Here is a 16,059-nt window from a genome sequence, read left to right as displayed (position 1 = left end):
CTTCTACTCATGACTCAGCAGAAGTGGGATGTTCAACCCTCTCCTCATTCAGAAAACACCCACCCTCACACTAGCGTACTCTCAGTTCCCCACTAACCACGAGGTTTCTGTTCCAGAGACTTTGCCCAGAAAGCCCTTCACCTGAGATCCCAGCCTTCCCTGACCTTCTCAGATCTGAGTCTACCCTCCTAATCCATGTCTCAGACAACCTGTATTTTCCCTCTAAAGACAGCACTTGCCACAATGTGTAATTACATATTTACGTGGCTATTTGATTAATGTCTGTCTTCCCTATTAGATCCTAAGCTATATTAGGGCAGGTCTGTGTTGCATACTATGGTATATCCAGCATCCACAATGGTAGATCCTAGTATATGTTAGGTACAAAGAAGGAATTCAACAGACAACTGTTGCTCAAAACACATGAATGAATAAGGGGAGTTAGAACAATATAGTCCCTAAACTCCTTCCAGTCCTAAAAGATGTTAATATACACAGTCTAATATAAAGTAGTGCCATGGGGCTGAGGTCCACCCCTTCCCCACAACAAAAACCCCAGAAGCCAAGTAACATGGGCAACGGTGTGAATTAACTTCTTTTGGTCTCTTCAGACATACTGGTCCTTTAGAATCTTTCTTAAATTGTCAATCCCAATCGCCCAATTCATCACACCACCATCCCCAGCCCCCCGCGGCGGCCTTTCCCCCTTGGTGTCCATGTGTTTGTTCTCTACATCTGTGTCTCAACTTCTGCCCTGCAAACCAGCTCACCTGTACCATTTTTCTAGGTTCCACATACATGCGTTAATATACGATAATTGTTTTTCTCCTTCTGACATACTTCACTCTCTATGACACTCTCTAGATCCATCCACGTCTCAACAAATGACCCAATTTCATGTCTTTTTAGGGCTGAGTAGTATTCCATTGTATATATGTACCACATCTTCTTTATCCATTCATCTGTCGATGAGCATTTAGGTTGCTTCCATGACCTGGCTATTGTAAATAGTGCTGCAATGAACATTGGGGTGCGTGTGTCTTTCTGAATTATGGTTTTCTCTGGGTATATGCCCAGTAATGGGATTGCTGGATCATATGGTAATTCTATTTTTAGTTTTTTCAGGAACCTCCATACTGTTCTCCATAGTGGCTGTATCAATTTACATTCCCACCAACAGTGCAAGAGGGTTCCCTTTTCTCCACACCCTCTCCAGCATTTGTTGTTTGTAGATTTTCTGATGATGCCCATTCTGACCGTTGTGAGGTGATACCTCATTGTAGTTTTGATTTGCATTTCTCTAATGATTAGTGATATTGAGCAGCTTTCCACTTGCCTCTTGGCCATCTGTATGTCTTCTTTGGAAAAATGTCTATTTAGGTCTTCTGCCCATTTTTTGATTGGGTTGTTTGTTTTTTGATATTGAGCTGCATGGGCTGCTTGTATATTTTGGAGGTTAATCCTTTGTCAGTTGCTTCATTTGCAAATCTTTTCTCCCATTCTGAGGGTTGTCTTTTCGTCTTGTTGATAGTTTCCTTTGCTGTGCAAAAGTTTTTAAGTATCATTAGATCCCAATTGTTTATTTTTGTTTTTATTTCCATTATTCTAGGAGGTGGGTCAAAAAAGATCTTGCAGTGATTTATGTCAAAGAGTGTTCTTCCTATGTTTTCCTCCAAGAGTTTTAGAGTGTCTGGCCTTACATTTAGGTCTCGAATCCATTTTGAGTTTATTTTTGTGTATGGTGTTAGGAAGTGTTCTAATTTCATTCTTTTACATGTAGCTGTCCAGTTTTCCCAGCACCACTTATTGAAGAGACTGTCTTTTCTCCATTGTATATCCTTGCCTCCTTTGTCAGAGATTAGTTGACCATATGTGTGTGGGTTTACTTATGGGCTTTCTATCCTGTTCCATTGATCTATATTTCTGTTTTTGTGCCAGTACCATACTGTTGTGATTACTGAAGCTTTGTAGTATAGTCTGAAGTCAGGGAGTCTGATTCCTCCAGCTCTGTTTTTTTCCCTCAAGATTGCTTTGGCTATTCGGGGTCTTTTGTGTCTCCATACAAATTTTAAGACTTTTTGTTCTAGTTCTGTAAAAAATGCCATTGGCAATTTGATAGGGATTGCACTGAATCTGTAGATTGCTATGGGTAGTATAGTCATTTTCACAATACTGATTCTTCCAATCCAAAAACATGGTCTATCTCTCCATCTGTTGGTATCATCTTTAATTTCTTTCATCAGTGTCTTATAGTTTTCTGCATACTGGTCTTTTGTCTCCCTAGGTAGGTTTATTCCTAGGTATTTTATTCCTTTTGTTGCAGTGGTAAAAGAGAGTGTTTCCTTAATTTCTCTTTCAGATTTTTCATCATTAGTGTATAGGAATGCAAGCGATTTCTGTGCATTAATTTTGTATCCTGCAACTTTACCAAATTCATTGATTAGCTCTAATAGTTTTCTGCTGGCATTTTTAGGATTCTCTATGTATAGTATCATGTCATCTGCAAACAGTGACAATTTTACTTCTTCTTTTCCAATTTGTATTCCTTTTATTTCTTTTTCTTCTCTGACTGCCATGGCTAGGACTTCCAAAACTGTGTTGAGTAATAGTGGTGAGAGTGGACATCCTTGTCTTGTTCCTAATCTTAGAGGAAATGCTTTCAGTTTTTCACCATTGAGAATGATGTTTGCTGTGGGTTTGTCATATATGGCCTTTATTATGTTGAGGTAGGTTCCCTCTATGCCCACTTTCTGGAGAGTTTTTATCATAAATGGGTGTTGAATTTTGTCAAAAGCTTTTTCTGCATCTATTGAGATGATCATATGGTTTTTATTCTTCAATTTGTTAATATGGTGTATCACATTGATTGATTTGCGTATATTGAAGAATCCTTGCATCCCTGGGATAAATCCCACTTGATCATGGTGTATGATCCTTTTAATGTGTTGTTGGATTCTGTTTGCTAGTATTTTGTTGAAGATTTTTGCATCTATATTCATCAGTGATATTGGTCTGTAGTTTTCTTTTTTTGTAGTATCTTTGCCTGGTCTGGGTATCAGGGTGATGGTGGCCTCATAGAATGAGTTTGGGAGTGTTCCTTCCCCTGCAATTTTTTGGAAGAGTTTGAGAAGGATGGGTGTTAGCTCTTCTCTAAATGTTTGATAGAATTCACCTGTGAAGCCATCTGGTCCTGGACTTTTGTTTGTGGGAAGATTTTTAATCACAGTTTCAATTTCATTACTTGTGATTGGTCTGTTCATATTTTCTATTTCTTCCTGGTTCAGTCTTGGAAGGTTATACCTTTCTAAGAATTTGTCCATTTCTTCCAGGTTGTCCATTTTATTGGCATAGAGTTGCTTGTAGTAGTCTCTTAGGATGCTTTGTATTTCTGCGGTGTCTGTTGTAACTTCTCCATTTTCATTTCTGATTTTATTGATTTGAGTCCTCTCCCTCTTTTTCTTGATGAGTCTGGCTAATAGTTTACCAATTTTGTTTACCTTCTCAAAGAACCAGCTTTTAGTTTTATTGATCTTCGCTATTGTTTTCTTTGTTTCTATTTCATTTATTTCTGCTCTGATCTTTATGATTTCTTTCCTTCTGCTAACTTTGGGCTTTCCTTGTTCTTCTTTCTCTAGTTCCTTTAGGTGTAAGGTTAGATTGTTTATTTGAGACTTTTCTTCTTTCTTGAGGTAGGCTTGTATAGCTATAAACTTCCCTCTTAGAACTGCTTTTGCTGCATCCCATAGGTTTTGGATCATCGTGTTTTCATTGTCATTTGTCTCTAGGTATTTTTTGATTTCCTCTTTGATTTCTTCAGTGATCTCTTGGTTATTTAGTAACATATTGTTTAGCCTCCGTGTGTTTGTGTTTTTTTACATTTTTTTCCCTGTAATTGATTTCTAATCTCATAGCATTGTGGTCAAAAAAGATGCTTGATATGATTTCAATTTTCTTAAATTTACTGAGGCTTGATTTGTGACCCAAGGTGTGATGTATCCTGGAGAACGTTCCGTGCACACCTGCGAAGAAGGTGTAATCTGCTGTTTTTGGATGGAATGTCCTATAAATATCAATTAAATCTATCTGGTCTATTGTGTCATTTAAAGCTTCTGTTTCCTTATTTATTTTCATTTTGGATGATCTGTCCATTGGTGTAAGTGAGGTGTTAAAGTCCCCCACTATTATTGTGTCACTGTCGATTTCCTCTTTTATAGCTGTTAGCAGTTGCCTTATGTATTGAGGTGCTCCTATGTTGGGTGCATAAATATTTACAATTGTTATATCTTCTTCTTGGATTGATCCCTTGATCATTATGTAGTGTCCTTCCTTGTCTCTTGTAACATTCTTTATTTTAAAGTCTATTTTGTCTGATATGAGTATTGCTACTCCAGCTTTCTTTTGATTTCCATTTGCATGGAATATCTTTTTCCATCCCCTCACTTTCAGTCTGTATGTGTCCCTAGGTCTGAAGTGGGTCTCTTGTAGACAGCATATATATGGGTCTTGTTTTTGTATCCATTCAGCGAGCCTGTGTCTTTTGGTTGGAGCATTTAATCCATTCATGTTTAAGGTAATTATCGATGTGTATGTTCCTATGACCATTTTCTTAATTGTTTTGGGTTTGTTTTCGTAGGTCCTTTTCTTCTCTTGTGTTTCCCACTTAGAAAAGGTCTTTTAGCATTTGTTGTAGAGCTGGTTTGGTGGTGCTGAATTCTCTTAGCTTTTGCTAGTCTGTAAAGCTTTTGATTTCTCCATCGAATCTGAATGAGATCCTTGCCGGGTAGAGTAATCTTGGTTGTAGGTTCTTCCCTTTCATCACTTTAAGTATATCATGCCACTCCCTTCTGGCTTGTAGAGTTTCTGCTGAGAAATCAGCTGTTAACCTTATGGGAGTTCCCTTGTATGTTAGTTGTCATTTTTCCCTTGCTGCTTTCAATAATTTTTCTTTGTCTTTAATTTTTGCCAATTTGATTACTATGTGTCTCGGCGTGTTTCTCCTTAGGTTTATCCTGTATGGGACTCGCTGCACTTCCTGGACTTGGGTGGCTATTTTCTTTCCCATGTTAGGGAAATTTTCAACTATAATCTCTTTAAATATTTTCTCAGGTCCTTTCTCTCTCTCTTCTCCTTCTGGGACCCCTATAATGCGAATGTTGTTGCGTTTAATGTTGTCCCAGAGGTCTCTTAGGCTGTCTTCATTTCTTTTCATTCTTTTTTCTTTATTCTGTTCCGCAGCAGTGAATTCCACCATTCTGTCTTCCAGGTCACTTATCCGTTCTTCTGCCTCAGTTATTCTGCTATTGATTCCTTCTAGTGTAGTTTTCATTTCAGTTCTTGTATTGTTCATCTCTGTTTGTTTGTTCTGTAATTCTTCTAGGTCTTTGTTAAACATTTCCTGCATCTTCTCGATCTTTGCCTCCATTCTTTTTCCGAGGTCCTGGATCATCTTCACTATCATTATTCTGAATTCTTTTTCTGGAAGGTTACCTATCTACACTTCATTCAGTTGTTTTTCTGGGGTTTTATCTTGTTCCTTCATCTGGTACATAGCCCTCTTCCTTTTCATCTTGTCTATCTTTCTGTGAATGTGGTTTTTGTTCCACAGGCTGCAGGACTGTAGTTCTTCTTGCTTCTGCTGTCTGCCCTCTGGTGTCCCTGTAGCTTTAATGTCAACTTCAGCAACCTCATCAGTCTGCCTCAGTTAGCCCTTTTGAATAAACAAAGCTTGTCCTTTTGAATGTGACTCTAGTACTCTATAAACAAATCAGGTCTCCATTAGCTACAGTGATGCTGGCAGGGCCTGGAAACAGAGACCATTTCCCTCCTTTCTTTTTTCTTCAGTTGGAGTTTCTAGACCTTTAATGCAAACTGCAATTTTGTTGTTGTTTGTTGTTTTTATTTTTTTAATTGTGGTAAAATACACCGAATATAAAATTGACCATTTTTACTATTTTTAAGTGTACAGTGTGGCATTAAGTACTTTCAAATTGTTGTGTAACCATCACCACCACTCATCTCCAGGTGTTGTTTTTTTAAAATCCAGTGGAGTAAAAATAATATATTTTCCAAGAGTATTTGAGGTTGAAAACTGAGGTAAATTCTTCCAAATTCTCCATAAAAAGATAAAATCACAAGCGCTCATCTAAGAATAGCACTTCAGTTCCCGGTGACTAAAGCAGATGCCTGGGGACAGGCCACTTTTGCTTAGCAGCAGTTGGAAATCCTGGGAGCACCCGGCTCAGTGACCATAACACACCAACAGCTAAGGGCCTTTCCTAGAACTCATCTCCCCCAAAGCAGTGTTGACAGCTGGTCTCCACTGAGGGCTTCTGATGTGCTGGGCACTCTGGTAAGTGAGTCACTAGTATGATATTATTCCATTTAATCCTCACAACCATCCTCCAAGTAGGTACCATCTCCATGTAACACATAAGGAAACAGGTGTAGAGAGAATACACTTGCCCAAAGTCTCAGAGCTGGCAAATGGCAGATCTGGGATTGAAATCAAAGCTGTCTGGTCCCTGGCCAGCATTCCACAGAAGTGGCAGCTTTTAATTAAGGCACGTGGTTTGGGACTGGATCAGTTTGGTGCCTTTGAGAGAAACCTGTGGGGTTCTGTGTGTACCAGAATGTGCAATGTTTGTGCTAAAGGAATATCTGACAACTCGCTAACTGCCAGTGTTCAGTGACAAACCAGCAATTAAGGAAGTGGTAAACCAAGCAGACCTCAACTCTACCTCCCCACCACGTCCACCAGGACAAAGGCACTTCCTCAGGGGACACAGGTACAGCTCATGATTCTTCAGTTCATTAAGCCCTATGTTTGTTTGTTTTTGCAATGTGGTTGTTGCGTATCTACATGGCGGTAGTTCCCAGACTTCAATGTCATGAGAACAGCCCAGGACACCTGTTACCTGTGTAGATTCCCAGGTTCTACAACCTGGAGGTTTGAATTGGGTATGCTCTGGGAGTGAGAACGGGGAGTCAGCATCCACAGGGGAGCCTGAGGCAGAGGCTGACAGATTCTGCTGTCGGGCTAGTCCTTCCTCACACGCTCTTCACAGCCAAGGAGGGAGCAGTTTTACCTGTTCAAGATGCCCACTCTACTCACTGAGTCAGCGAACTTCTATGAGGCAGCCACCCAAGTCAGAGGCTGTGCTGTCGTAATTTAACATTTATTTTGTGACTATTTGGTTAATGATTATCTCTTCCACTAGACTATAACCTTCATGAGGGTCAGGACTTTGCCAGTCCTGCTCACTGCTGTATCCCTAGGGCCTAAAGTAGAGTAGACGGTCAATGACTATTTATTAAATGAATAAATTGAGTGAAAGAGTATTAAAACATAGGCAAAGACAAATGAAACCCAGTCCTTGTCCTCAATATGCTTTACAACCTGGGTAGCTGGGCAAGTAGACTCATCAGTACAATAAAGACTTCCTGTGTTTTGCCAGATGTGGCCCAGGCATGAGGCCACCCACCTCCCCAGCAAGGCTGAACCCAGACTGGACCAGGCAGGAAGACGACAAGACTGGATCTTCAGGACGGGAGGGCTGACCAGAACTGGGCTAGAAGAGGGCAAGTCAGATGGGAAGAGGCAGGGAAAAAGATAAGTGGTGATTTGTCACCAGACAGATAGGCTGCAAAGATGATAATGATAATACATGAGCTACCAACCATTGAGTATCTGCAAGGGGCCAGCATCTTATTCCATACTTCACAATGCATTTACTTTATCCCACTTCATTCCTACAGTAATTTATGAGATATCAATTATCAGTTCTGTCTTACAAATGGAGAAACTGGGGCTCAGAGAAGTTATGTCCTGTGACTATAAGAGCAGGGCTGACGTTTAAACCCAGGCAGTGTGAATCCATGGCCCATGTTGTGTCACACTCTGAGCAGACAGAATAATTATCCCTGCAATAAGACAGGGATGAAGAATCAGAGGCAGTGGGTAGAGAGACAGCTGAAAGTCTTTCCATAGAGGGGCTTATGGCCACCACCCTCTTTAAACAGAAGCATGCAGAGGTTGTTCTCAACATTACATCCCAACGTGTTCCATCTTTATCCTAAAAGGTCCTCTAAGGAATCTAATCACTAAGATCTGGTCAACCTAAGTGTCTCTCACATTATCTCCTTAATGCCTTAATTCCACAGACAATGCCTTAGTTCCAGGCTCAACTGCCATGTCTACACAATGTCAGGAACATCCTAACTGGTCTCTCTTCCTCTAATCTGCTCTCCAGCCAAGAGGAATCTCGGAAACACAATCTGGGCATAACCTCCCTGTTTGAAACCTTCGAAGCAGTGGTTGGCAAGCATGACCGCTCATTAGAATCACCTGGGAAGCTTTTAAAACATACCAGTGCCTGGGCTTCACCCCAAAGATTCTGATTTAATTGACCCAGAGTAGCGCCCAGATATGAGTATTTTTTAAAAGCTTCCCAGGTGCTTTTAACATGGAGCCAATCTTGAGCACTACTAGAGTTGAATGGATGAGACATCCACTCCTGAGCTAGGCAAACTAAGCTCAGACTAAAGTCTCCTCTCCCACCATTCCTTCCTGCCCCATATTCAATATTCCAGCCATACTGAACTGCTAGTGATTCCCCAAGATCACCTGCTATTTTAAGCTGCCACTCTGTAACACATGGTATGGTCTTCGTAAAGAACATGTCCTACCTCACCTCCTGGGAAACTCCTTAGTGTTCCTTATTACTTGGCCCCAAGGCTGCTGCCTCCGTGAAGTCTTCATGTGACCAGGCACAACTGGTGACTCCTTCCTCTGGGCTGCCATAGCACTGTACCTGCCTCTGTATTAATATGTCTCTATTTCTGAAATTATTTGTACAAACGACTCTCTGCCCCCACAAAAACCAATAGGTATAGTGATGCTTCAGATACCTCTTGTGGCCACTTCACATGTCCTTGACCAACCTTTTTACTCCAGCTCCACCTGTACCTTCTCATCTCTCTATTTCTTCTCAGGGTCTTCTCTCCTACCACCTAGTAGGTCACCTGTGGTACCCACATAGCCCTTCTGACACATGTGCAAAACTGGAAGTGCCAGGGAGTTAACAACCTCTGGGATGACCCTTGACCAACGGGGGATGAGAACCAGGAGATAAATCCCTAGGGTAGATCATTCTGAAGTGCTTTCTCTACGGCTCTTCAGAGGGTCCTAGTGGGATCAAGCCAGTGACATTGCTATAAAGATTCACTTCAGATGCCAAAGACCTTGCTCCGTTTTTCCAGGCCAACACAATAACACAGAATCACGGCAGTCTTGAAGACAACCAGTCATGAATGACGGAAGGTCATCCATGACCACGAGTATTCACCGAGAACACAGAGCCTAAGTCTGTCGTGGATTTTGCCTCCTAGGCAGTCTCCCTCTCCAGTGATGCAATAATGAGCATATAAAAAGGTCAAATCAAGAAGGCAATCATGTACTTTTGGAGCTGGTAAACAAATAGCAAAACCAAGATGTCATGAGCCTTCAGTTGTGAGTGAAGTTTTGCCAGGAGAGCCAACATCACTCAACATTAAAAGGCAAGAGACCACTGACAATGAGACAGTATCAGCCTTCTGTGCTGACAAAGGGACTGCTGTGCACAGCCCCACTGGGTTGAATCTGTGTGGCAAACGGATGCCAATGTAATATCCAGGCCTCTGCTATATAGCAAATGGTTTGGGTGGGTGGCAATAGTTTCAGAGGCCTGGCATATGCATCCATTTTTCCAGGCTCACAGTTTGGTATCTTCAAATGCAAAAAATATACATACTTCTGTACATGTATTCCAGGGCCTCCGTAGTCAAGTTAACTTCTGGATATGTCACTGCCCACATGTACGTATGCATTCATTAGCATATTGGTCTCTGGGCCCTTGAAGATTTATTTATTATAATTCAAATGAAAGTTTAACATTGGTGTATTTGCAATACAAATTTAAACTTACCATATGTTTCTAAATTAATGGATTAAATAAAATGATGACCATATTACAAGGTATTAGTGAGCTATCCATGTCTCTGAAATTCTGCTTTGATGAATTTGAAAGGAAGCAGAAATAAATCACAGCAGAGTTAATGATCCTAATTATTTTTAATGATACTAACTAGCTCTTCAAATGTGGAAATTTCACCAGAAGTCTGTCCATCCATGAATTCATTTCAAATTACTATATTTGATACATGTATGTGTTCTCTGGGGTCTTTTTTAAATTGATTTTAAAATTGATTTATTTAATATCTTGGAGAAGAGGAACAAGTCTTCCCCACAATCTTTGTCTTCCAAAGTGCTTTATACAGAGCTGTCTAATAAATTTTATAACTTTGGTGATAGTGATAATAACGGAGTAAGGGGACTTCCCTTGTGGTGCAGTGGTTAAGAATCTGCCTGCCAACGCAGGGGACATGGGTTTGAGCCCTGGTCCCAGAAGATCCCACATTCTGCGGAGCAACTAAGCCCGTGTGCCACAACTACTGAGCCTGTGCTCTAGAACCCGCGTGCCACAACTACTGAGCCTGAGTGCCACAACTACTGAAGCCCACGCACCTAGAGCCCATGCTCTGCAACAAGAGAAGCCACCACTATGAGAAGCCCGTGCACCGCAACTAAGAGTAGCCCCTGCGCACCACAACTAGAGAAAGCCTGAGCGCAGCAATGAAGACCCAACACAGTCAAAAAATAAATAAATAAAATAATAATGGAGTAAGAAGAACAAAGAATGCAGTGTTCAATAAACAAAGAGTTCACTGTTTCCACAATGAAACAGTGAGTAAGAAGCAGAGATAGCACTAGATCGTAGAATACCAGCACAGTATATCACAGATCTGGATGTGGTGAATAAAGCATCTGTCTCTATTAGAATATTGATTTAATCAATTTGCTGAACAATCCAAGACAATCATCTTCCCACCACTAATTGATTAAAGGCATTCTTTCCTCCAGAATGAGCATCCGCTGCCATTTTACTTGCCTAGTTCCACGGAGACCGACTTGCTCCTGGGCTTCCAGAACCGCACTCCTACTGTATGCTCTGATTTACCATAACCTCACTTTCCCTCCGCCCCACCCAGGGCCCCTCAAACACATGTGCGCGCGTGCCCACGCGCACACACACACACACACACACACACACACACACACACACACACACTCAGGGGTTTGAGTTACCTTAACATTTTCTGGCAGTGGTTTGTTCTGGGTCAGCCCCAGAGCGAGCAGTGCTACCACAGCGATGACAGAGGAGAAGCCAAGGATGCCCAGTATGTTTTTAGAGCAAAATATCTTCACTTCAGACTCTAAAAACGAAAGAAGAATAGAAAATATCAACAAGAAATCAATAGACATTGATTTTCTTCCCCTTTCTATATGGCCTTGTGCTGGCTTTCTGGAGACAGCAAAGATAGATAAAAGCTGATCTTTATCCATGAGGCACTTGCAGAGTAATTGGGAAATAATACAAGAACAAAAGGATTTGTCTGTACTGTGATGAGGGCCAAAACTGAGTTAGTGGCTATGGTAAGGAGAATGGGCAGAATTAGATCGGTGGTCAGATGTGGGATGAGGAGAAGGAAAAATCCCAAACTGGCAGTTCGTTTAATAGGTCATGTAGGTCTATCAAGGTTCAAGTAACAAAGAAAGCAAGGATAGCCCTCCTCATTTTTAAAATCTACCAAAAAATGCGTATGATATTAAAAAGTATTCAGAGTATATCATCGAACATCGTAGTCCCTCTACTTCATGACATTTCCTGGCTTGACACATTCCTTCACTTCAACCACACTTATATGTTAAGTAATTGGCAACAGCATAGGGGTGTGGAATTTTGAACATTTCATCATTCACATTATCTTGTCTATCCTGTCCATACTCTCACCATCATGGGACATAAAAAAGTTCCAGGAGGAGAATTCTATAAAAGGCAAATTTACTTTGATCAGGATAAATAGAGCCTACAGTAGAGGTGAACAGGAAATGGAACGGTTACACCATTCCCTCCATTCTCATCCTTCCTCTCTCAGCTTCCCAAACTATCCCCGAGCCTTTTTCTTAGGCTTTGGGGAAGAAGGATAGGATCAAGTAATAAAGAAGCATGTGGAAATGAGATGGGTTCTCCAAAATAGTTTTCACTTGTCTAAGGACAGGGCAAGGGATTAAAGCAACTGAAAGAGGAACCTGCGTCCCCTCCTCCTCTTTCCCTCTTTCTCAGCATCTGTGGCTGCACCAACACAGGAGCTCCCCTTCGAGCTTGTGAGCACAGGTTGGACTTAATCCAAAGGACTGGAACTGCCTGGGTCTCCAGTCTGCATCCATCTCTAGAATCTTGGACCAGTTTGTACCCATCAGACCGAACAGTACAAAACTTAGGAGAAAAAGTTTTATCCACACCATTACCTATTGCTTCCAAACAACGGAATCATAAATGAAATATACAGCACTTCCCCCCTTCTCACTTCCCAAAAGAACCTCAGTTTTGTTCAGATGCCTGCCACTCCCCCAAGCAGCTGACTGACAGGGGCTGACTGTTCTGCATAATCTCATTCCCTCTCCAGTGATTGGTTTAACAGTGGGCATATACTCCCAAAATGGCCTGTGAGACCCTGGAGGAAGTCTGCTGGGGCAAGCCTAGGAACAGAAAGGAAGCATTCTCTCTTCTTCCTCAGACACTGTCCAGCCAAGGATGGCTGAGCAGAGAGATGGAAAGAACTTGAGTTCTTAAAGCATTTTGAGCTGCTAAAACAGCTAACCCTGATCTGATCCTCCCATGAGACTTACGCTTTGATCCAATTAGAGTCATGATTTAAAGACCTTGAAGCCAAAACATCCTGGTGTGGCAGAAACGTCCTTTTTGCTGCCAGGGCTCTGGAATCTGGAAAAGAGCCCCCTAAGTACTACCTACCTACCTGAGTACTACCTACCTCACTTCCCAAAGTCGTGATATTGACAAACACAGCTTACAACAAGCAAATGTTTTAGATGAAGTATTACATATCTAATACCCAGGGGTTGCACACTGCAGCAATGTTTCTACTATAATAGAACTTTGAATGCTTTACTCCCTCAAACTGTCCAAAAGGTCTACCTATTCTTTTGTTTCCATAAATATAACAATTTTGATTATATCATTTTCCTTCCATCCATTCAGGCACTAATCTTAGTAGCCAATGAAAATGACCAACAAGGTCCCTGATCTTTGGAGTTCACATCTAGTTGGGGAGGCAGATGAACCAGAAAAGAAGTATGCAAATAAGTGACTTCAGGTCATGAAAAGTGTTGAGGAGAAATTAAAACCAAGGAATGTTACAGAGTGACTTGCAGCAGAGTTGGGGTGGGGAGATTAGACTGAAGGTCAGGAAAGGCTCTCTGAGAAGGTGATGTCTGAGCTTAGACCTGGATGATGAGAAAACAACAGCTGTGAGAAGGAGAAAGAACATTCCAGGAAGAGGAAGCATCAACTGCAAAAGCCCTGAGGTGGGAAATAGATTGATGTGACTCTAGTTGTTTCTTCCTTTTCTTAATGAGAATATTTACTAACTCATTATTATCACTGAACAGCTGAAAGTGTACTTTTCCAGGGAACCCTCCTATACTGTTGGTGGGGATGTAAGTTGGTGCAGCCACTATGGAAAACAGTACGGAGGTTCCTCAGAAAACGAAAAATAGAGTTGCCATATGATCCAGCAATCCCACTGCTGGCATATAACCAGACAAAACTAAAACTATAATTCAAAAAGATACATGCAATCAAGACAGTATGGTACTGGCACAAAAACAGAAATATAGATCAATGGAACAGGACAGAAAGCCCAGAAGTAAACCCACACACATATGGTCACCTTATCTTTGACAAAGGAGGCAAGAATATACAATGGAGAAAAGACAGCCTCTTCAATAAGTGGTGCTGGGAAAACTGGACAGCTACATGTAAAAGAATGAAATTAGAACACTTCCTAACACCATACACAAAAATAAACTCAAGATGGATTAAAGACCTAAATGTAAGGCCAGACACTATAAAACTCTTAGAGGAAAACATAGGCAGAAAACTCTATGACAGAAATCACAGCAAGATCCTTTTTGACCCACCTCTTAGAGTAATGGAAATAAAAACAAAAATAAACAAATGGGACCTAATGAAACTTAAAAGCTTTTGCACAGCAAAGGAAACCATAAACAAGACGAAAAGACAACCCTCAGAATGGGAGAAAACAGTTGCAAAGGAAGCAATTGACAAAGGATTAGCCTCCAAAATCTACAAGCAGCTCATGCAGCTCAATATCAAAAAAACAAACAACCCAATCCAGAAATGGGCAGAAGACCTAAATCGACTTTCTCCAAAGAAGACATACAGATGGCCAAGAAGCACATGAAAAGCTGCTCAGCATCACTAATCATTAGAAAAATGCAAATCAAAACCACAATGAGGTATCACCTCACACCGGCCAGAATGGGCATCATCAAAAAAATCTAGAAACAATAAATGCTGGAGAGGGTGTGGAGAAAAGGGAACCTTCCTGCACTGTTGGTTGGAATGTAAATTGATACAGCCACTATGGAGAACAGTATGGAGGTTCCTTAAAAAACTAAAAATAGAACTACCATATGACCCAGCAATCCCACTACTGGGCATATACCCTGAGAAAACCATAATTCAAAAAGAGTCAAGTACCACAGTGTTCACTGCAGCACTATTCACAGTAGCCAGGACATGGAAGCAACCTAAGTGTCCATCGACAGATGAATGGATAAAGATGACGTGGCACATATATATAATGGAATATTACTCAGCCATAAAAGGAAACAAAGTTGAGTTATTTGTAGTGAGGTGGATGGACCTAGAGTCTGTCATACAGAGTGAAGTAAGTCAGAAAGAGAAAAACAAATACTGTATGCTAACGCATATATATGGAATCTAGAAAAATGGTACTGATGCACCTAGTGGCAGGGCAGGAATAAAGATGCAGATGTTGAGAACGGACTTGAGGACACAGTGGGGGAAGAGGAGGCTGGGATGTAGTGAGAGAGTAGCACTGACATATATCCACTACCAAATGTAAAATAGATAGCTAGTAGGAAGCAGCCGCATAGCACAGGGAGATCAGCTCGGTGCTTTGCGACCACCTAGAGGGGTGGGATAGGGAGGGTGAAAGGGAGGCTCAAGAGGGAGGAGATATGGGGATATATGTATGCATATAGCTGATTCACTTTGTTGTACAGCAGAAACTAACACAACACTGTAAAGCAATTATACTCCAATAAAGATTTAAAAAAAAAGACACATGCACCCCTATGTTCATAGCAGCACTATTCACAACAGCCAAAACATGGAAACAACCTGAATGTCCATCAACAGATGAATGGATAAAGAAGATGTGGTGTACATATACAATGGAATACTACCCAGCCATAAAAAGGAACAAAATAATACCATTTGCAGCAACATGGATGCAACTAGAGATTATCATACTAAGTGAAGTTAAGTCAGAAAGAGAAAGACAGATACCATATGATATCACTTATATGTGGAATCTAAAATACGGCACAAATGAACCTATCTACAAAACAGAAACAGACTCACAGACACAGAGAACAAACTTGTGGTTGCCAAGGGGGAGGGGGGGAGGTAGAGAGATGGACTGGGAGTTTGAGGTTGGCAGATGCAAACTATTACATTTCGAATGGATAAACAACAAGGTCCTACTGTATAGCACAGGGATCTATATCCAATCTCCTTGGATAAACCATACTGGAAAAGAATGTAAAAAAAAGAATGTATATATGTGTGTGTAACTGAGTCACTGTGCTGTACAGCAGAAATTAGCACAACATTGTAAATCAACTATACTTCAGTAAAAAAATAGAGAATAAAAATAAGGAAGTATACTTTCTCACATTTGCCCAGTTTTTGCAATGATATCCATATTATTAGAATATATTCAAGGCTTTCATCACATTTGTCTTATTAAAGATATGATAAGAAAAAGAACTTAGATCAGAGAGGAAGTTTAGGAATTTTTCATACACAATTTTCAAAAGCTGTATTATCA

The 16,059-nt window shown here is 40.9% G+C and overlaps 1 protein-coding gene across 3 annotated transcripts in view; it reads right to left on the bottom strand.

Annotated features, from left to right (window-relative positions):
• The window catches only part of ENTPD1 (ectonucleoside triphosphate diphosphohydrolase 1), a 124,292-nt gene that overhangs the window by 35,883 nt on the left and 72,350 nt on the right, over positions 1-16,059 (bottom strand). Inside the window, exon 2 of one of the 3 annotated variants that reach the window (XM_068548267.1) lies at positions 11,183-11,310. The exons of the other annotated variants lie outside the window; for them this stretch is intronic. The gene's annotated coding sequence lies outside the window, so the exon portion shown is untranslated. The remainder of the gene's footprint in view (positions 1-11,182; positions 11,311-16,059) is intronic. 3 annotated transcript variants of the gene reach the window in all.

This window comes from Eschrichtius robustus, chromosome 7 (assembly GCF_028021215.1).
Source record: "Eschrichtius robustus isolate mEscRob2 chromosome 7, mEscRob2.pri, whole genome shotgun sequence".
NCBI classification, from domain to species: Eukaryota; Metazoa; Chordata; class Mammalia; order Artiodactyla; family Eschrichtiidae; genus Eschrichtius; species Eschrichtius robustus.
This window is presented reverse-complemented; position numbering and strand designations above follow the sequence as displayed.